At 51.2% G+C, this 21903-nt stretch overlaps 1 protein-coding gene across 1 annotated transcript in view; it reads left to right on the forward strand.

Annotated features, from left to right (window-relative positions):
- The first annotated feature begins 7929 nt into the window (after positions 1-7929).
- LOC129006788 (uncharacterized) overlaps positions 7930-21903 on the forward strand; it is a 162567-nt gene continuing 148593 nt past the window's right edge. Inside the window, exons 1-2 of the mRNA XM_054436887.1 lie at positions 7930-9615; positions 10193-10277. The gene's annotated coding sequence lies outside the window, so the exon portion shown is untranslated. The remainder of the gene's footprint in view (positions 9616-10192; positions 10278-21903) is intronic.

Here is a 21903-nt window from a genome sequence, read left to right on the forward strand (position 1 = left end):
AGCACACACACATATATACATGCATGTGAGCATGCAGAGGTATCCACACACCACACACATACATGCACATGTGTGAGTGCACACATGTGCCCACACACGACAGAGGCACCCTTGGCCCTGCTCTCTGCTCCAGCTGCAGAAGTCCCTGCCCCCGCTTTGATGGTGTGGTTGTGGTGCACGGAAATAGTCAATCCAGTACCTGCTTCAGCCCAGGGCAGAGGGGCGTGATGGACAGATGCCCAAGTGTGAGCGAGTGTGCATGTGGCCGTCTGAGTGCGTGTGCTGCTGAGCATGGAGGGCCAACGGATCCACATGTGACAAGTGGAGCGCTGAGGTGGGCCTGGGCACTTTGTGGTGAAATTTGCAAAGGTCTGTGAGACAAGAGGGAGCCTGGAGAAGAGGCCCTGGAGCACCAGGTGTCCTAGAGAAGAGGCCCTGGAGCACCGGGTGTCCTAGAGAAGAGGCCCTGGAGCACCGGGTGTCCTGGAGGGAAGAGGCCCTGGAGCACCGGGTGTCCTGGAGGGAAGAGGCCCTGGAGCACCGGGTGTCCTGGAGGGAAGAGGCCCTGGAGCACCGGGTGTCCTGGAGGGAGGGTCAGGGATGAAGGCTGACGGTCACAGGAGAGAGGAAGAGGGCGGAGTGAGGAAGGATGGGGAAGAAGAGGAGAAGACGGGGTGGACCAGCCGAGTCCGTGAAGGCCGAGGTGGGCGTGCAGCATCATTTTCTACCTTCACAAGATGTTCTCTATGAGAAGCACCAGTAGAGCAGTGAGGCTCTATCCTGACAGCAGCATTAGGCTCTCTTAGTTATTCACAAAGGCCTGGACCCGGAGGGACTGAGTCCACGGAGCTCCTCCACGATTCCTCATTTCCTCCCGGGCGCTGGAGCCTGGTGGGCCAGGCGTGGCCACAACCTCTGCGTTGAGTCAGTAAATCTGGGGCTTCCCACATCCATCTGTGGCATGGAGGGAGCCATCTCTGGACACTACCAGAATGTGGTCAAGAACCCAAAAGCCTCATGAGCAGGGGTGTGGTGGGGAGACAAGAATTAATACTGCCTTTATCAGCCACTCCATCGTGCATCAGGTAGCACCATTTACATCTCGTCCGAAGAACACAGCCTTGTGGCTTGTTTGCAAAGAACAGTGCTTGTCCTGTAAGTCAGAGCCTCAAAGAATGAGTTGATCTCAGGTTCTGAAATATTTCTTATGTTTTGGTTCAGGAGTTTTAGTGAAATAAAAGATGGATCTAATTTGAACTGGTTCAACAGGTAATCACAAGTTGAGCTGATTCATCTAGAAAAAAGATGACTTTCTGGGCTCTTTCATTCTTTAGTTTGGTTCACAGCCTCGTTAGACATTAACAGAGGAACCTAGTGAGGGTTATTGTGAATAGGAGAGTGTGTAACCTGTGTGGCATGCAGCCTTCTCAGCTAAACATGGACCTCAACGCCCTTCCTACCATAGCAGCCACAAGCCAGAAACATCAGCCACTGTCTCTGGAGAGCGCCTGGCTGTTTGGATCTCATCTGTCTCCAAGATTTGGTGGGTGATTCACTCAAGTACCAGTGCTGTTCACGAGAGCCTTCCAGGCGTGGGGTGTTGTGCAGCTTCTAAGTGTCTAAGAGTAGGGCCCAGGACTGTGCCCGGCATTGACCTACAGTTATTTTTTGTTTTATTTTATTTTTTTGAGACAGGGTCTCACTGTCACCCAGGCTGGAGTGCAGTGGCACGATCTCAGCTCACTGCAACCTCTGCCTCCCAGGTTCAAGCCATTCTCCTGCCTCACCCTCCCGAGTAGCTGGGATTACAAGGCGCCTGCCACCACGTCCAGCTAATTTTTGTATTTTTAGTAGAGACGGAGTTTCACCATGTTGGCCAGGCTGGTCTTGAACTCCTGACCTCAGGTGATCTGCCCACCTCGGCCTCCCAAAGTGCTGGGATTACAGGCGTGAACCACTGTGCCCGGCCTGACCCACAGTTGATGGTGGACCATGTGCTTTGATGCATCAGTCTGGTGTCACCGTTGGAATTGCAGAAACTTTTATCTGGAGATGTAAACGGAAAAGGGGTTGAGTGTCCTGAGAGCCTTCTGCACGGGAGCAGCTCCAGTCTCAGTCCATATTCCATGGCTGACCACAGAATCTGCCAAGAGCTGTCCTCGGGAACAGCAGGTGTCCAGCGTATCCTGCCGCCACCTGACCCAGAAACTCTGTGATTTTATGTCCTTTATCAAGCAGACAGAATTCTCCATGGTTGCTATTGTTTAAAAGCTATGGCTCCTGATTAAAAAGTCATGAGCATGCCGTTAGCAGAACTGAGCCCTCGCTTTAAGGAGCTGAGGATCCAGCATCTGATGTCCATGCAGGAGGCAGGGGGTTCCCCAGATCCGAGGGGTTCAGATGCAGGACGGCCCAGCAGAGCGAGAGGATGTGTGCCCCACAGCACACAGGAGGCAGGGGGTTCCCCAGATCCGAGGGGTTCAGATGCTGGATGGCCCAGCAGAGCCAGACGACGTGTGCCCCACGGCACACCGAAGTGAACCACAGAGCGATGACTCTCTTTGAGACAGAACCATGAGGAAGAGGCAGAAGCTTCCTAACTCAGTCTCTCCTGGAATCCAACTTAAGAAGAGCCCTGCCGGGCCTGCACTCACCGTCAGCGCACTCCCACACGTGCACACAGGGGTAGACAGTCACGGCTTCTGCACTGGATAACTGACACCTTGCAGAGAAGTGACTGAGCTCACAGACCCACTTGGAGATGTTAAACATTGGCTTGGGCAGAGAATGGATCAGGAGCTCCTGACCACCCCAGTTAGATTCTCCAAACCTCTGAGAGTAGGCATTTGTGCTGACTGGCAGTACCCAGGGGGCCGACATCCGTTGCCTGCAAGGATTGACTAGGAAGCTGGACAGCTTTCAAGTACATCTAACAGTCATGGCAAGTCTAATGCTGGTAAATGGTGCAGAATCAATCATGCAGTCCAGTTTTGATGCAGTTCTAAAACCTCATATTCCTGACTAAGGAAGCCAGAGGTAAAGGGACAATGGTCTCTTTCTTCCCCTGAAGTTATTTCTGTTAGCTGGCAAACCAGAGACCACATGAGAAAGAGAAGAAACAGGTTTTCTCGGAGGTCTTTCCGGTGTGCAAGGCCTGCCTAGACAAAATATGGTTCAAACTCCGCCAAAAATGTTCATAGAAGACACATTTGAGATCATTTGTTTTCTTCCTGCCTTTTTGGGAAAAATAGAATTGCTTTGTTTTGTGAATATATGTACATATTAGGTATAAAAAAACACGTAGGCTTCGGTTTGTATTCAAAGACTTCCAGTGAAACTGTGATAGTCTAAATTGCACTGTGTTGTTTTTCAAGGAAACACTCAGTACAGCCACGCAGCCTGTGCAGGGTGACATCATAGGGGCCTGGGGTGGGAAAGGGCAGCACCACCGCACACCCCCACCCCACTGGTGTCTCCGTCCCTCCCACGGGCCCTGCCCGCCTGACTCAGACAAGGGCCAGCCTCAGTTCTGGCTGGAAAGAAGTCAGCCGTTCCCTCCCCACATCTCCAGGTGCCTTCTCAGTCCTCCTGCACAACTTCCTTCTGTCTTTCCTCTCTTCTGTGCTGTTCTGTTTCCTGTTCTAATCGCTCCCCTCTTCTCTTCCCCAGGGCTCTGGCTCTCCAGGTCCTCCTCCAGCCTCTGTCACTTGTCTGTCTCCCTCGCCTGCATTCGCTGGATTCTCACAATTCATCCCACATGGAGCACCTGATAGCCTTCCTGCCAGTGTCAGGAGCAGGGCAGGGGCGCGAAACCCTGGGAAGCGAATGGAAGCTCCCGGGGGGCTGCCCAACGTGCACCTTTGCAGATCTTCAAAGACGCTCGCCAGTGATGCCAGGACGAAACACTTTGCAAACTTCTCTTCTAAGAACAAACCTTCACCAGACATTATCTTTAGTTAAAAAGCCAGTATTTTAACTTTTTCTACCTATTGATTTTCTATCTATTGATAGCTTCTTATCAGGACAGTGTCCTGAGCAGTACAGGAAAATCTGTACTTATACAGGATATTATAGAATTTTCTGAGAAATAGGAAAATCTATTTATTGGAGAAAGCTGCTGTGTGAGTTTCCTGGGGCTGCTGTCATGAACACAAACTCAGAGGCTGAACACAGGTTTGTTATTTCACAGTCTGTGGGTTAGAGTCCGACGCGGTGTCCACTGAGTGATAGCCAGGCCCCTTCTGGCAGCTCTGGGGAGATGCCATTTCCCTTCCAGCCTCCGGGACCCCCTTGGAGGTCCCTCCCTATCCTCACAGCCACAGATGGCCCCATCTGCCCCATCCTTCCCTCGTCCAGTCTCCCTCTGCCTCTTCTGCCAGCTTCCATGTAAGGGCCCTTGAGGTTACATGGGGTACACCCAGATGATCCAGGACAGCCTCCCTATTTCAAGGTCGGCTGAGTAGCTACCTCCTTTCCCTGAAGCTTTAATCCCTCACCATGGAGTGTTACGCAGTTGCAGAGCCTGGGATGGGGACGAGGATGTTTTTGAGGGACTATGACTCTGCCTACCACAGCTGGTATAAATCTTAGATTACACTGAAATAAATTCCTTTTCATGACCAGCATATGAACCAAACTAATCATATAATGTTTGAAAAGATCACTGTAGCTTTAAATTCTATGTGCTTATAACATGTTTACATTTGCTAGGCTTTGTAATAACTCTTTCATCTTCAACCATTCTCTAAAAATGTGTTTTCTAGCCTGTATTAGCTCTCTTTTTTTCTCTCCAAACCAGATAACAGTTGTTTAGCAGGAGAAGCCTTTCTCTGGGTCTCAATTTCCGTGTCTCTAAAATGAGATTTTTAGGCTTCCTGCCAATTTGTCATAAACGTCAGAGTGATAAAATATGGTCTCTGTCACAAAGAAATTTTCAATATTTAAGGGGAGATAAGAGATCACCCCAAATGTTGAGAAATTTTGCAAGATTGCTTATATTTTTATTTGACCTCTTTATGGAAATACCAGTGTTCAAGGGCGTGTAGTTCATATCCAAGAATTTACCTACAAATGTTAGCCTAGGTCAGGACCTGCCTTTTCTAGGAAGGCCTGAGCCGTCTTTGGAGTGGGTGTCAATGCAGGCCGGGGAGCCGGAGGAAGTGGGCCTTTCACCCCGCTGTGTTCATACTTTGCTGCAGCAGCTGGGTGGTTATCGGGTTGTTTGGGAGTTTTGCAGTTTCTAGTTCTTCCTGAGGCATTGTGTGGGATTCCAGCTCATCCCCATGCAATGTGACATTTGGGAAACAGATAAGCTGTCTATTGGGTTAGAAGGCGCCCAGGGGAAGATCCATGGACAACCCTTCACCTGGAGATTTAAAATCTACAATAAAGAAAGCATCTTGAGGCCCTTGAGATGTGTACCTGGTTTTATGGCCAGAGCAGCGTCTGCATCTCCGTCTCTCTCTGTTGGCTCTCCCGCGATGAGTGTCTCCTCATCTCACGGAGGCCCTCCCTGGTTCCCGGGGGCCCTCCCTCTGCCCCCAGCCGCATGGCCTCTTTTCTTCTCTGTAACCTGCTATGGTTTCTGCAGAGGTGCCCCACCTGCCTGCCACGGAGGGCCGTTCCTGCCTCCCCTCTGATCCCGTCAGGACAGGCTGGAGCTTGTCAGTCACTTATGCCCTTTCCTGTCCTGCGTGCGAGTCATCTGCTTGGGTCTCCAGCTACCCTGGGGATGTGGAGTGTTGGGGACGAGGACAGGGCTGCCTGACCCCAGCCATCCTCAGGCTCCACCCCATGTCCCGGGGCAGGCTGGGTTCTGTGGCTATGCCCCCTGGGACCTATATCCCCAGGGCAGGCTACGCTCTGTGGCTGTGGCCCCTCGGTCCCGTGTCCCCAGGGCTGGGCTCTGTGGCTATGCCCCCCACTCAGGCCCCGTGTCCCCAGGGCTGAGCTCTGTGGCTGTGCCCCCCGGGCCCCCCCAGCACTGCATGGTGCTGTCATTGGCCTGTCAGGGCCGTGATGCTGTTTGCTTTGAAACATGCCCATCAACAGCCTCTGTTAAAACTACCCAGGCTTTTGATGCCCCGATTGAAGGAACTCGCAGGCCTGCCTGAGCCTTATTCATTAACCTTTTCCACACTGTTTAGAAGCACAGAGAGACTCATCAGCTCAGTGGCGAGGGTTTTGTTTCTGAGCCTGAGAAGCATGTTTGCTGCTGCATCTGATTTCCTTCAGTAAACCTGAGATCACGTGATGGTGAGACGGGTCAGGGACTCCAAGCAGAGTCTGGTGAAGAGGTGACTGTCACACAGCACTGATGGCAATGCTCACGCTGCACACGTGTCCTCAGCGGGTCCGTGTGGGTGCGTGTTCTCCTGTGCGAAGGGAGCCACCTTTTGAGAGCCCCATGGCTGTTTGTGTGGACGCCTTCTAGAGGAAAAGGCCCCTGGGGTCTGTGATGTGCATCTGAGGAACAGGGCTCCCCTGGGGCAGCGGTCCCAGGAGGTCATCTTCTCGCTCATCTTTTTCTTTCTCACTTTGCTCTCAAGGTCAGGGGCACTGGGAGGTGCAGCCACGTCTTCACAGCCCTGCTGTGGGGGCGGTCTTGGGTGGAAGAGGCCGTGTGGGTGCTGGAGCCAGCTGTGGGTCCCACCCCATCACCGCCATCGAGTGACCACAGCAATCAGCACACATCCTAAAAGCACCTTGACAGTCATTACCAGCAAAACACACTTGAGAGAGAGTTTAACATCACGACACGCTCACCACGGAGGCGAACGGCTCCCGAGTGATCCCGCGTGTGTGTGTGTACAGCATGTGTTGACATGAGAGAAACAGACAGGGAGAGAGGCAGAGACAGGCAGGGAGAGACAGAAATACGGAGAGACAGAGAGAGACAGGAAGAGACAGAGAGACAGAGTGAGATAGTAAGATACAGAGAGAGATGGACAGGGAGAGACAGGTAGGGAAGGACAGAGACAGGGAGAGACAGAGAGAGACAGGGACAGAGAGAGATGGGGAGAGACAGAGAAGCAGAGACAGACAGGGAGAGACACAGAGAGAGACAGGGACAGTAAGAGATAGACAGAGACAGGGAGAGACATCTAACTCTAAATGTGGCAGAGGCTGGTGGGTGTGATCAGGGTCAGGGGGCATGTGGGGGGTGGCGAGCAGAGGTGCTGGGGTCTGTGTGGGAAGTGAACGACTTACCAAGCTCAAAGGCGGGAATGGAAGATCCCCTGTATGCAGAGGCCTCTGTTGACTTGCAGGTTGACAGCTGACTCCTTCTTTTTCACCTGCCACAGCCCCCGTGTAGGGACCAATCAAAATTTTTTCACTGAAACGTGTGCAGGCAATCATGGGGAGAGGAAATGGCCATCGGGGGGTGGGGGGAGACTTGGAGAAAACCAGGCAGAGCTCTTGGCTTTTGAAGCATAGGGGAGCTTCCTAGGCTTTTGAGAGGAGGACCAGTGCGTTGCGGTTATTTCTGAGGAAGCACCACCTTCACCGGCTCATCCAGGATGGGGGGGGGGAGGAGAAGCTGTCACGGCCAAGGGACTAAGGAGATACTCGTGATGCCACCTCAGGATTCTGCAGAATCTGGCCTCGAACTGAACTCGGGAGAGAAAGAATCAATGATGACTGCAAAATTTTGAGAGTGGAGAACCGAGGAAGAAGGAATTGAAAAGTAAAAAAGGGAAAAAAAAGATGATTGAGTTCAGTTTTCCAAATGTCAGATTTCCAATCTGTGTGGGACGTGGCTAACGCTTCCTCCCACAGTCATCGAAAGCAGGGTCACCTTTGGCTGGCGCGGCGTGAGGGCCGCACCCGGGCAACAGAGAGAGTGGCCTGCTCAATGCCACGTGACCTGCACAGCCACAGGGTTCCATTTCCTTCACGTTTTTTTTTTTTCTTTCTTTTCTTCCTTCCTTATCTCCCTCCCTCCCTTTCTCTCTTTTCCTCCCCTTCCTTTCCTTTTCCTTCCTTCCTCCCCTCCCCTCTCTTCTTTTCTTTCTTGGAGTCTCACTCTATTGCCCAGGCTGGAGTGCAATGACACGATCTCCGCTCATTGCAACCTCCGCCTCCTGGGGTCAAGCGATTCTCCTACTTCAGCCTCTCGAGTAGCTGGGATTACAGGTGCATGCCACCATGCCCGGCTAATTTTTGTATTTTTAATAGAGATGGAGTTTCACCATGCCGGCCAGGCTGGTCTCGAACTCCTAACCTCGTGATCCGCCTGCCTCCGCCTCCCAAAGTGCTGGGATTACAGGTGTGAGCCACCGCGCCCAGCCTCCTTCACTTTTTTTTCAAAAGCGAGAGCACCCTCACGTACACTGGGAGCTCACTTGAGCACCTTGGTGCTTCGCCAGTGAAGGAGGGCTTGGGAGCCGCTTTGACCGTCATTAAAACAGCATTTCAATGATAATACATCAAAAATGTAGTAATATGAAAACTGAAAAACTCCAGTGATGTTTCAAAGCAATGCAGTTTAAAAAACCAATTCAATCCATTAACCAAAATAAACTTGGGGGAAACAACGCATTTTCTATGCTGGCAAGCAGATGTCCAAGACTGCGTCTGTCTGGGGTGAAAATGCAGGTTGCATCCTGCAGAAAGCCAGCATGGGGACGGGCTGCTCACCTCCCAGGGCGGCAAGGCAGCCGCTGACTCCAGCAGGCCTTGAAACCTCCCCTGCAAACGTGAGTATCGTCTCAGGCAGCGCGGCCGCCAAGGTCTCACTGTATCATTCCAAAGCGGGCGAATTTCGAAACATCCAGCTGCTGGCAGCAGTAGCAGCACCCACCATGAGGCTCCAGGCATTCGGATGCCGCCAGCGAGGCCAGCAAGCCCACCTTTCCCTGAGCTGCAGTTCGGCTTTCTTCCTCCAGGAGCAGGGAGGTGGCTTCAGGAACCCGCTGGAGGAGACAAGGAGTCTCCGTGGTCTCAGCCCTCGCTTTGCGCATGGGCTCTGGCCTCGGCACCGGGGCATCTCCATCCTCCCGAGGGCAGTCGGAGGCTGAATGTCTTCAACAGGAGCACAGGCAGGAAAGAGCTCAGATGTGCTCAGGGCCGGGGTCCACCCCTGTTCTGTGAGAGGAAGGCTGTGAAAATCCAAGAGACAATGTCAAAGCCTTGTTTTCCAACACGCTGGCCTGCGCGCCCTACGCTTTATGCAGATGAGAGATGGCGCAAGCACAGGCCTGCTCGCCACAGGCTTTATGCAGATGAGGGATGACGCAGGCACAGGCCTGCGCGCAGGGCTTTAGGCAGAGGAGGCATGAGGCAGGCACAGGCCTTTGCGCCGCACGCTTTATGCAGATGAGGGACGACGCCAGGCACAGGTCTGGGCGCCTCAGGCTTTATGCGGATGAGGGATGACGCCACGCACAGCGCCTCACGCTTTATGCAGATAAGGGATGACGCAGGCACAGGCCTGCGCGCTACCCGCTTTACGTAGATGAGGGATGACGCAGGCACAGGCCTGCGCGCCGCACGCTTTACGTAGATGAGGGATGGCGCAGGTACAGGCCTGCGTGCCTCACGTTTTATGTACATGAGGGATGACGCAGGCACAGGAATTGGCACAACCTGAAGTCAGCTCTGCAGCTTTCCAAGGTATGAACGCCCGGGGAGCCAGCGCAGACCCCACCACATCCCACTGGGCCCTGTGTCCCTGGAAAAGGACATTTCAGCTGAGCTCGGAAGGCTGAGAACAGTTTCCAAAGATACCTGTGATTCTGGTCTCCATTTGTGTCCCAAATGAAATCGAGTGAAATGAAATATATATATATATATATATAGTTTTTGAGGTTTTGACAGACCCTAAGTCATAGTAGTTTAAAGAAGACAAAAACTTTATTTTCCTCCCCAATGTGAAACTGTTTTAATTAGTTAGGATTAGTTTCAGTGGTGAATGTTAGAAAACCCCAAATAATAGAGGCCAAACCCTTGCTATTTGGAGTGTCGTCAGCATTTCAGCAGGAGATAATCTAAGTCACAAGTCCAGGCTCTCTGGTCAGAACTTGCATTTTGACAAGATCTGCAGGTGAGTTATAGGCATGCTAAGCTTTGAAATAAAACGGGGGTTTACTTCTCTTTCATATATAAGTCTGGAAATGATCTCCCAACACTCAGTATGTGCCCCAGGAAGTCAGCAAGCCAGGATTTTTTTTTTTTTGTTTTCATCTTCCAGCTTCGTTCTGCGTGTCCTGTACTCAACAGTCATCTCATGCTGCAGGGTGGCTGCGTGTGCTCCGTACATCACACCCATATTTCAGGTAGGGACGGTTCCCGGAGGGTGCTCAGCACCATTCCGACTACTGCTGGCTGGCACGTTTGCACGTGGCCATGCCAGCTCCAAGGACGATGCCGACATCCTGCTGGCTGGCACTTCCGTACGTGGCCATGTTAGCTGAGAGGGTGATGCCAACATCCTGCTGGCTGGCATGTTTGCATGCAGCCATGTTAGCTGCGAGGACAATGCTTCTGCAACTTTTGGTTTCTTCCCTTTCATCCTCCCACCCCTGACCGTTTTTGCCTGGGAGCAAGTGCCTAATAAATCACCTGCACTCAAATCTTTGGCTCAGACACTTTCTGAGAGAACCCAAGCCGAGACAGATAATGCAATCAACACTACCACTCACTTAGTTGCCAGCTGGGTGGAGAGTGGGTTGCTCTTCCAAGATGCTTTTCAGCCTCTGAAGGCACATTTCCAGAAGGTCCTGTCTGTTTGGGCTACTTGCTTCCAGAACAATTGCATCTGGCTGGATAGCTAATGAGCGATAAGGCCTGCAAACCTCAAGCCACATCTTTAAAGATGAGGGCCCTGATGTTCCACAGCGTGGGACGTTACTGGGGTCCAGCCAGTTATGTTCTGGGAGCTGCCTGAATGAAAATCAATTTGTTATTTTAGTTGGTTGGCTTGTTTAAAAAAAAAATTAAATAACAAGAAATAAGAAAAAACATGCAATGGCTTTGAGGTAGAAGAGAAAATCCAGTGAGCCCTCTCTGTGCCTCTGGCAGAAGAAACTGAAGATTTGCATTTAGAAAAATGCCTCCTCAACTTTGGCGGCACCTGATGGTTCATGGTTCCTAAAATTAGGAAATGCTGGAGCCTTGGTTCTTTTTTTTTTTTTTTTTTGACAGAGTCTCACTCTCATCAGGCTGGAGTGCAGTGGCGTGATCTCGGCTCACTGCAACCTCCACCTCCTGGGTTCAAGTGATTCTCCTGCCTCAGCCTCCCGAGTAGCTGGGACTACAGGCGCCCACCACCATGCCTGGCTTATTTTTGTATTTTTAGTAGAGACGGGGTTTCACCATGTTGGCCAGCATGGTCTCGATCTCTTGACCTCGTATCCACCCATCTCGGCCTCCCAAAGTGCTGGGATTACAGGCTTGAGCCACTGCGCGAGCCTTGGTTCTATGCGAGTATTTCGGAGACAATTAGACGAACATCCCATAGCCCCATTTTGAAGCCTGCCATTGTGTCGGCTGCAGTGAATTCTGGGAGTGGAGGTGGCTGGAGGGAAAGAGTTGGGAGTCTTGTTTTGTTTTGTGTTTCCTGGAGGAGTTTTGGGTTCTGCGGGATAATATGTGCTTGCATGTGCAGCAGGAGTAACATTCCCATTTCTCACGGCAGTTCAGTCCCTGAGCAGACGGGAGAGGTGAAATAGAAACACACGTTACAGAAGAGAGATGCTTTCTTAAGGGCACAGGGACCGTGACACATTGCTTTGATGAACGGTGATGGAGTCACACATGGGAAAATTCAGCATGGACACACCAGTCTCACTATTGAGACATCTGCATTGTATGGGAGCTAATGGCTTTGAATGAGCCCACATTCATTTTTCTAGCAGTTTTGATACTAACATAAAGAGAGAATGTGTGTGGACGGAGGAGGCTGCCCTGCACAGACTCCGGGTGTACTTTGTGCCAGTGACATTTTGTTCCACAGTGATTTTGCTTGTTCCAGTTTTTCTGAAAGGAAAGCATCCCCACAGTTTTGGAGGCTGCTGTTTCTCTCATGCCACATGTGAAGATTTGTGGGGTTCACAGTCTGCGACTGTGCTGTCCGGCATCGATTCCATTCACATTGGTTCTTACTTTCAAAGTCTATTCTGTTACGGGGAGAAGACTGCACATATAACGCAGCTCTGCATGGAAAGCCTTCCGCCTGGAGGTGAGCCTTCCTAGAGGTGTGGCTTTGCCCTCTGTCTTGAACAGGCTGTGAGCCGTTTTGTCATTTGGGGTTTCTAGATGCAAACAGCAGAAGCTGCTGGCCAATCACCAAACGGAACGTGCTGTTAGGATATCAGGGCCCGGGAGCTGCAGCAATGTGGGCTGACAGCAGAGAGCTAAGGCACTTTCTGAGGTGAGGAGCTGGGCTGCTATGCCGGAGACGGCTGGGCAGAAGCAGTTAGCGGGGCGTTTCCTTGTGTCCTTAGTTCAAGAGTCGCAGTTTCAGGAGTGAGCATCTCAGAGGTCAGGGTTCATTCACATGCCACCTCCCTTCTCACTGTGTCATTGGGGAGGGGCGCATCTGGACCCTCTGGCTCCTGTGGCAAGAAATGGTCCCATCAAGTCATCCAAGGGCCTGGAAGGCTCCCAAGGAAAGCAGGAGGGGTGGGTGCTGCGCAGCGTCCAGCAGCAAAGGTAGGCTCCAGCCCCGCAGGTGTGGCTGCGCCATCCCAGGGAACGTGCCCCAGTAAATGCTGGTGCTGTTCTCATTACAGGTGGGGTTGGTTTCACTGGACAGGTGGCGCTTCGTCACCTCTTGCCCTCTGGACCCACGGCAGGCACTTTCCAGGGCAGATCACGTGGGCATGCGGTCTGGCTGCTGGGTCCACGCGGGTTCTCAATTGTGACCTGGCTTGCAAGCTGTTTCCACAGTCGGATAAATGAAGCAGTTGGGGAAGTATCCGCAAACTCTTACAATGAGTGTGTGATAATGACACACACGTGGCCCTTCTAAGACCTCCGCTAGACCATATCAGTGACTGTGCTCATGAGCGCGGACCTCCGCTAGGCGTTATCAGTGTGAGCACGGACCTCCGCTAGGCGTTTTCAGTGACTGTGCTCATGAGCGCAGACCTCCGCTAGGCGATGTCAGTGATTGTGCTCATGAGCGCGGACCTCTGCTAGGCGTTATCAGTGACTGTGCTCGTGAACATGGACCTCCTAGGCATTCTCAGTGACTGTGCTCATGAGCGCCGACCTCTGCTAGGCGATATCAGGGACTGTGCTCGTGAGTGCAGACCTCCGCTAGTGTTATCAGTGACTATGCTTGTGAGCGCGGACCTCTGCTAGGCGATGTCAGTGATTGTGCTCATGAGCACGGACCACCGCCAGGCGTTTTCAGTGACTGTGCTCATGCCGCCAGGCATTTTCAGTGACTGTGCTCATGAGCGCGGACCTCCGCTAGGCATTTTCAGTGATTGTGCTCATGAGCGTGGACCTCCGCTAGGCATTTTCAGTGACTGTGCTCATGAGCGTGGACCTCCGCTAGGCATTTTCAGTGACTGTGCTCATGAGCGTGGCCCTCCGCTAGGCGATGTCAGTGATTGTGCTCATGATTGCGGACCTCGGCTAGGCAATGTCAGTGATTGTGCTCATGAGCGCGGACCTCCGCTAGGCGTTATCAGTGACTGTGCTCATGAACGCGGACCTCCTAGGCATTCTCAGTGACTGTGCTCATGAGTGCCGACCTCTGCTAGGTGATATCAGGGACTGTGCTCGTGAGCGCGGACCTCCGCTAGGCGTTATCAGTGACTGTGCTCGTGAGTGCGTACCTCTGCTAGGCGATGTCAGTGATTGTGCTCATGAGCACGGGCCTCCGCTAGGCATTATCAGTGACTGTGCTCGTGAGCGAGGACCTCCGCTAGGCATTAGCAGTGACTGTGCTCATGAGCGCGGACTTTCGCCAGCCACGCTTCCGAGGAGTGGGGTCTTTCTCAGCTCTGCCTCTCCCAGGTGACCATATTGTGAAGACGATGCATTCTTTATACACAAGTTCTGTGTGTGTGTGTGTGTGTTTGTGTGTGTGTGTTCCACACACAGGACCAAAGTTGAGATAGGCGCACATTTTCTTGGTCCCACTGGTGGCCCCAGTCGGCTGTCAGAAGTGGGCGTGCTCCACATGTACCCACCATGTCAGGGCACAGTGCTCACATTTCACACCTCAGCAGGTGCCTTGATGTTGACCAGAGGCCCCAAAATCGTCTCTTTCTGTGACTTCCAGATCTTAGATTCCCAGGAACCGGGAAACGCAGTTAGTATCTTTTGGGTCCAAGAAACTTTGTCAGAGCCCTTGTGGGAGAACCATAGATTCTCACTGGATAAACAGAGGAGCTTCGTGTTAGAGAAACCGCCTGTCTCCCCACATTCTCAGGTTTCTGGAGAGCAGCTGAAAGCCATCTGGGTGGAGGTTAAGAGCTCCAACTGTGTAGCTTTTATGTATCGGGCAAGTTGCTTAAGCTCTTTAATGCTGTTTCCTCATTTATTGTGTGAGGCCAAAAATACCCATTCCTTAAAGTTGTGAGGATTAAAAACAGTAATGAAAAGTGAGTGGCAAGTGCCGAGTACATAGTCAAGTACCTGGTACTTTTTAGTGTAAGGTAAGTAGCAAGAAAGCATGAAACTTATTTCCATTTACTCTTACTACATGCGGTAAACCATCTATGCACAGAGCACTGCATTGGGTGCCATGAATGACAGAATAAGAGTAACAGGTGCATGAAAAGCTTAAAAGACAAATGAGACAGAGCTAGGTTGCAGAAGACTTAAAAAGTTTATGTATTTAACTTTTAATGGACACACTGTACATGTTTATGGGGTACGATTTGTTGTTCCCATGCATATCTGTGTTGTGTAATGATCCAATCAGGGTAGTGTGCATGCCCGTTTCCTCAAGGGTGGATCATTATGCGTATCATCATGCATCATCATGTATCATGCATGTACCATCATCATGCATCATTATGCATCATCATGCCTGTATCATTATGTATCACCTCATGCATATATTATAATGTATCACCTCGTGCATGTATTATCATGTATCACCATGCATGTATTGTGTATGTACCATCATCATGCATCATTAGGCATCATTGTGCATGTATCATCACCTCATGCGTGTTATTATGTATCACCTCATGCATGTATCATGCGTGTACCATCATCATGTATCATTAGGCATCATTGTGCATGTATCACTGTGTATCATTATGTGTCATCATGCATCGCCCCATGCGTGTATCATTTCTTTGTGGTGAGAACATTCAGAAGCCTCTCTTCTCACTATCTTGTTGTATACGCTATTTTATTGTTAACCAAAGTCAGCCTATTGTGCAGTAGAACAATCTCTCCTCATCCCCTGTCCTCATCCTCCCCTCCCAAGCTTCCATAACCACTGTTTACTCTCTGCTCCTAGGAGATCAACTTAAACTTTTGTGTTATTTTTGGATTTCACATACAAGAAATCCATACAAGAGCTCCATATGAGATCACCCAGTACTTGTTTCTGTGTACCTGGCTTATTTCACTTAACATGATGTCCAAGCTCATCCATATTGTCACAGATGCTGGGATATCTTTTTTTTTCATGGGAGAGTGGTATTCCATTGTGTATCTACGCCACATTTTCTTTATTCATTCTCCATTGTTGGGCACCAAGGGCGATTCCATACCTTGGTGATTATGAACATGCTGCGATAAGTGTGGGGGTGCCGATGTCTCTTCAACCCACGGATTTCCTGTCACCTAGGTCTTTACCCAGCAATGGGTTGCTGAGTCCCATGGTAGTTCTATTTGTGTTTTTTTGACGAACCTCTCTGCTGTTTTCCTGAGTGGCTGTACAGAGCTAGAGAACTTTAGGTCTGTGACAGATAAGTCCTCCAGTACACATGCCATTTTCAGAAGGGCAAACTGTAGCCCAGAAAGGTCGGGTGCCTTGACCAAGGCAGGCACAGTGAGAAAGGGGCAGTGTTAGGACTGCAACTGGTTTTCCTCTCCAGTCTCTTTTGTGAAGATCGGATGCTAAGGTCATATAGGAAGCACTATGCATTATGTAGTAGGTGCTATGTGCCATACATTAAGATTACATTGTAAATAGCAGGCGCTATGTATTGTATATTAGCATAATGCACTGGGTCCTGTTGTCTGGGAGCCTGGCACCTGGAAGCTTCAAAGAACTTACAAGGTCCACAGGAAGGAACCTGGGACAGCCCAGGGGGCATCACTGAAAGAATTGGCCTGGACCAGAAGCCCCCAGCTCACCTGGGGGGAGCAGGGGGAGGATAGGGGTGCAGGACGAGCACTGGGGGTGCATGGGAGAGGAGGGTGCAAGGACCTTGCTGGCTGAGAAGACAGTGGGAATGGCGGGTCCTGGGAGAGGGGAGGAGGGGAGGCAGGCCACCGGCCACCCTGGCTTCAGCCAGGAGACCCACTTCAGAGGCTCAAAGGGTCCTAAGTTCGTGGAGATGGTGCAGCCACAGTGGGAAGCCAAGCCCCATGCTGGATGCTCAGATTGAGGGGGCTCCTGAGGGGCTGCGTTCCTCTCTCCAGGGGCCATGGGACAGCGGCTGCTCGTCTCAGGTATTTATTGGGTTTTTCACCACCTGCCAGGACTTTGCTGCCCACGTCACACATTTCATGTAACCTGCAGGTGTAGAGGCCTCATTTTCAGACAAAGATGAACTAAGATCAGAAAGTGTCTTGTCGGAGGTCACGGCTGGAACCAGATGGTCAGGCTCAGGCTGGGGCTGGCTTCCTTCGGTGTGATGCATGGCTCCCGTGTCACCTTTCCCTGACTCTCAGGAGCTCCCAGAGGCCAAGGATGGGGTGGCCGCCTGGACAATTCAGACCTAAGGAAGGGCTCCTGGCCTCTTCCCTGAGAGCTTCTAAGCTGACTGCTCTCTTCCTGCTCAGCAGCTCATGACCCCCGGTGGCTTCCTTGAGCTGGGACTTGACTGAAACCCCTGGGACTGGCCCTCCAGCCACCCTGACCTCAGGGGGTCGAGGTGCTCACTGGGCCAGCGCTCAGGAGGCTCCGTGCCGGCTGGAACACTGGGAAACCCTCTATCTGAAGCTTTGACCCGGGGAAGAGCCTGGAGAGGTGACGTCCTGGCAGGCCTTTCCCACAAACCCCAGAATCAGAAGTGGCCACACCAGGTCCAGCACCCACGGCAGCAGCGGGAGCCATTTCCAGGGGCAGCTTTGGGGATTATCTCCACTATAATTGTCCTTCCAAGTGAAAGGGGCTTAAAAAGACCCCTGAGCAGGAGAGAAAAAGTATCTTCAAAGCGAACTCCCTTCGTCTTAAAGGAAGTAGGTGTCTGCGCTAGCCTCTTGGTCATCGCATCTCAGTAGAATTTTAGGCTCCGTCACTCCTGTGACTTAATTCAATTGGCATCGATATTTTGAAAATAATGATTTTTCCTAATTGTAAATGTGAAATGTATTAATTATAGAAACATCATCCACAAGCCTCTCACTTAGAGAGAGACGCCGATAACTGTTTCTTTCCAGGGAGGAGTACATTAGTACATTCCACTGTCCCGTTTTCCCACCGCACCGCAAGGCCTGATGCTTTCCTCTGTCATGAATGGCTCTGATACAACGTGAAATGGAATTCCATCTCAGACATGCACCGTGATCACTCACCCCTCACTCCTCAATGCCTGTGTGTCATTGAGCACCTCACCTGTGCTATGTATTTCCCTTTAGGGTCACAAAAGAATTGCTCTGTAATCTCTGTGGGCAAGGAGATTTCTTCTGAGTTTGATTGGTTTTTCTGTTTTCTTAGGATAGAAATTTTTCTAGCAGTCATTGGTCTATTGAAAACACAAATAAGCCTCATTTCATACACTAGAAAACTTCATAATAAAAGGTTTATATTTGCCATGAGAGGAAACAAAATGTTGTCTTAAATGCATTCACATACCCTAAGAAAAATGGTATGAAACGGTCAAGGAAAAGTTCCTTCTGATAGTGAAAACATTCACTCCCTTATTAAACCAATGATGAAGTTGCACTAGATTAGAATTTAGTTCCGAAACTCTATGCTTTTAGGTATTTGGTCCGTTAGGATTTCCTGGTGGGGGACACGCACGCGTAAGTCTCTTGACGGTGGGGCTCTGGTTCCCTGGCCGAGACCACAGATGTGTCTCCAGGCAGGTACTTCCTCTGCAAGTGTCTGATGACCACAGTGAGGTGTGTGTGTTGATAATAATCTACTGTCATAGACACCTTACCTTATTATGCTGAACCAGGAAGGGCACAATTGATATTCTCAGGTTTTTTAATCCTTTAAGAAGAAAAGATAATTAAAAAAATCTTTTCACTCAAGAAGCATACGATAGAATCTGATGATACAGACAAAGGGTATGCCCACTGATTTGAAAATTACAGATTGAATCCCTGAGACAAATATCTCCCCTGCTTTCAGGTAAATCACTGTCTACAGGTGAGATAACCATGTATAAAATTACATCAAATTGTGTTGTGTGTTTTGATTCCTTTGAAATAAGGGCTTCTCCTTTATCCACACCACTATCAATGAAGAGTTATTGACACTCTATTAGCTAATCATAACAACCATTATTTATTAGTGACTATTACATATCAGATATTTTATACACTTTATTTTTAGTCTTCCAAAAACCCTGCATGAGAGCTGCTCTTTTTTTTTTTTTTTTTTTTTTTTGAGAGGGAGTTTCTCTCTTGTTGCCCAGGCTGCAGTAAAACGGCACAATCTCAGCTTACTGCAACCTCCACCTCCTGGGTTCAAGCGATTCTCCTGCCTCAGTCTCCCAAGTAGCTTGGATTACAGGTGCCACCACACCTGGCTAATTTTGTATTTTCAGTGGAGACGGGGTTGCACCATGTTGGCCAGGCTGGTCTTGAACTCCCGATCTCAGGTGATCTGCCCGCCTTGGTCTCCCAAAGTTCTGGGATTACAGGTGTGAGCCACTGCACCCGGCCTGAGCTGCTATTGTTCTTATGTGATAGAAAGGAAAGCACGTTGGAAGTATTAGTTAGCCAGGTGGTGGGGCCAGGCTGCACATCCAGGCTGACTTTTCTCCGCACGGCCATAAGAATCCCACCGCCGGCAGCACCTCCCAGAGGATCGCACTGTCCAGGCGCTAATGAGTGCTTTTAGGTACAACTTGCTGTGTTCTGTCTCTGTATGGTCAAATTAAGCATTCAGTTTTAATTAAACTAATAAGAGGTGTCATTGGATGTGGTTAGAAAAGTGTGGCATGTTCTGACACCCAGTAGTTTTAAATATCTTCATCTGCTGCGTGGTTTACGTGCACCACAATGGCAGGACCCAGTGAGTTAGGTTCCCGCTGGGCACAGGGCTGGCTCACAGGGTCCTAGTGAGGGTGGAGGTGTGCACGGGTGGCCTTGGCATGTCCTCAGCCTCCCCTGTGGGCTGTGGGCTGTGGGCTGCAGGCTGGGCCGTGCCTGTATCTGGGCAGCTTGTCCAGGGCTCCCTGGTATGACTTCCTTTGATGCCCATAGCAGCCCCGTGGGGCGGCTAGAAGTTTGTGTTTCAGGAGGAACTGATGTACCTTCCTTTCCTTTTGGCTTTGTAGTGCTTTCCTCGTTCATTCATGAGCCCCAAGAATAGAATCTGAAGGCTTACTTTCTACAAGGCAAATCACATCTCCTGGCTCGGAAGGGCCGGGGCAGCAGGGGAAAGAAAGTTGTGCAGATTCGAGTCTGAGTGACCCATGGTGGGGTGCAGGGGGAGGCGGTCCCTGGACGCAGCTGGGCAGCCCTCGGTACCTGGCCAGGCCCTACAGTGGCCACCCCATGCCCCTCCCAGTGCCTTCACCACCACAGCCCCATGCCCTGCTGTACTCCCAGCACAACCTCGGGAGGCTGAGTAAGCACCTGAGTGGGAAGAGGGGGCTTCCGAGACCATGCACGTCCCACAGCTCCAGGGACGTGTCCGACGTTTCCACGGGGGAGTCGTGTTTTCTTGTGTTGTCTAAGCCACTGCTGTTTTGTCGTCTGCTAAAGCAGCTGAAATGGTTTCCCAGACAGAGGGAGAGAGCACTTTGCTAAATGTGCTTTGCTGAGGAATTCCTGTTCCTCCTACAGTACCCCAGTCTCCGATGACACCTGGAATTGAGCTGGGGCCACAGAGCCGCCCCTTGGCTGGTCAGGGTGGGCTGTTTATTGCCCGTAAGCAGCAGCCACGCCCCTGTCCTTGGCCTCCGAGCTGTGTGAGGATGGCTCACACCAGCAATGCCAAGATTGGCTCAGGGTGTCCAAGTGCACATACTATTTTGGGGAATTCTATCCACTAAAATTTATTGGCTTGTATGAGAAGCCATGATCTTCTTTGTCTTTTATTTAATGATACATAATGTCCACATGAACCAGGCAACTTCAGAAGAGAGCAGCAGAGTTTGAATCTTCTGTTTCATCCTGAGCCAGCAGCAAGGGACTCCCAGGAGGAGTTGAGTTTGACGCCCGCACTCCTCTCTCAGCGGCCAAGCTCGCCCCTTCCCCAAAAGTGCAGGGTCCTGAGGTCTCTTGTCTCATGACACATCCAGGTGGCAGGCACCATTGGGGCTGCCATTATCCACAGATGAACTAGCAAACTTGAGGGAGTCTAATGCTTTTCTGAAATGACAGCCAGAAAGTGGCAGAGCTCTTTCGTTCCAAAGCCCTCTCTCCTCCACAAAGAGCTGGCTGCATGCGGGGCTGGGAGTTTCAGGAGACAGGGAGGAAGCACCAACATCTTCACTTGCAAAAAACTCATGCTCAGCCTAAAAGTCTTAAACGTGGGAAGCCACCAGGCATGGTGAGGTGGTGTGTCGCCTCGTGCACATCTGTGTGGTGTAGGGGACGCCATTTGGGGGCATTGCCAAGAAAAACGAGCAGGGCCAGGGCCGATGGAGGCCGGGGTTAGGAGGGCCCTGGAGGGATGGGCAAGCACACGCGAGTGGCGATCAGGGAGTGGTGATCAAGCCGCCCTCAAGAAGCCATGACAAGGGTTCCGGGAAGCTGATGAAAGGCCCAGATCTGGGCATCGCCAGCACACGGAGGGCTGAGTGGGCAGGAGAGGCCTAAAGAGCAAAGGGCACTCAGAGCCTGGAGAACAACCGGCCCAAGGGGTGTCCAGGAGGCTGGCACGGAGGGGGCTGGTGCCCATGCCTGATCACACAGCTCTTGCCCCTGCTCCCTTCTGAGCCTCTCGTGTGCTAAATCTAGCACACACACACACACATATGCACACAGACGTACACATGCATGCATGTGCAACATGGCACACACATGCACACATGTGCACACAGCACACACATGCATACACACATGTGCACACAGCACACACATGCACAGAGCACACGCACACACATGTCCAGTGCACACACAACATATGCTCACATACATGCATACACATGCACACAATGCAACATGTGTACACATGTGCAAAGCACACACGTGCACACTCGTGTACACACTCCCCACAGAGTTCTGACTGGAAATGCTTAGGCAGGAGCAGCGTTGGAAGGACGCCCCTGGTGGGCACGGAGACAGGACATAACCCACACTAGCCCAGGACACCATCAGCTCCTCTACCCCAGGCTGTTGCCCTCGGAAGAGCAGTGGCCCCTACCCCGTGGGATCCCTCATGCCCTCCTGCTCCCCTCTGTCTGAGACCCACCAGCCCACCGTTGCATCTTTGGGGTCTCTTCCCTTTCCTCTCATTCGGAGCCATGCGCTGTCCCCCGGCCCAGGCATCCGTGTCCACGCTGCTGACTGCCCCACCAGTGGCGAGAGGCTGCCTGGGATCTTCCCTTTACAAGAAAGAAGAGAAGGGATAAATACTTATTTTTCCTTCTCAGGGACAGTAATAATGGTCATTTTCCTTTCCTTTTCTTC

Source organism: Pongo pygmaeus, chromosome 8, assembly GCF_028885625.2.
Source record: "Pongo pygmaeus isolate AG05252 chromosome 8, NHGRI_mPonPyg2-v2.0_pri, whole genome shotgun sequence".
In the NCBI taxonomy this organism is placed as follows: domain Eukaryota; kingdom Metazoa; phylum Chordata; class Mammalia; order Primates; family Hominidae; genus Pongo; species Pongo pygmaeus.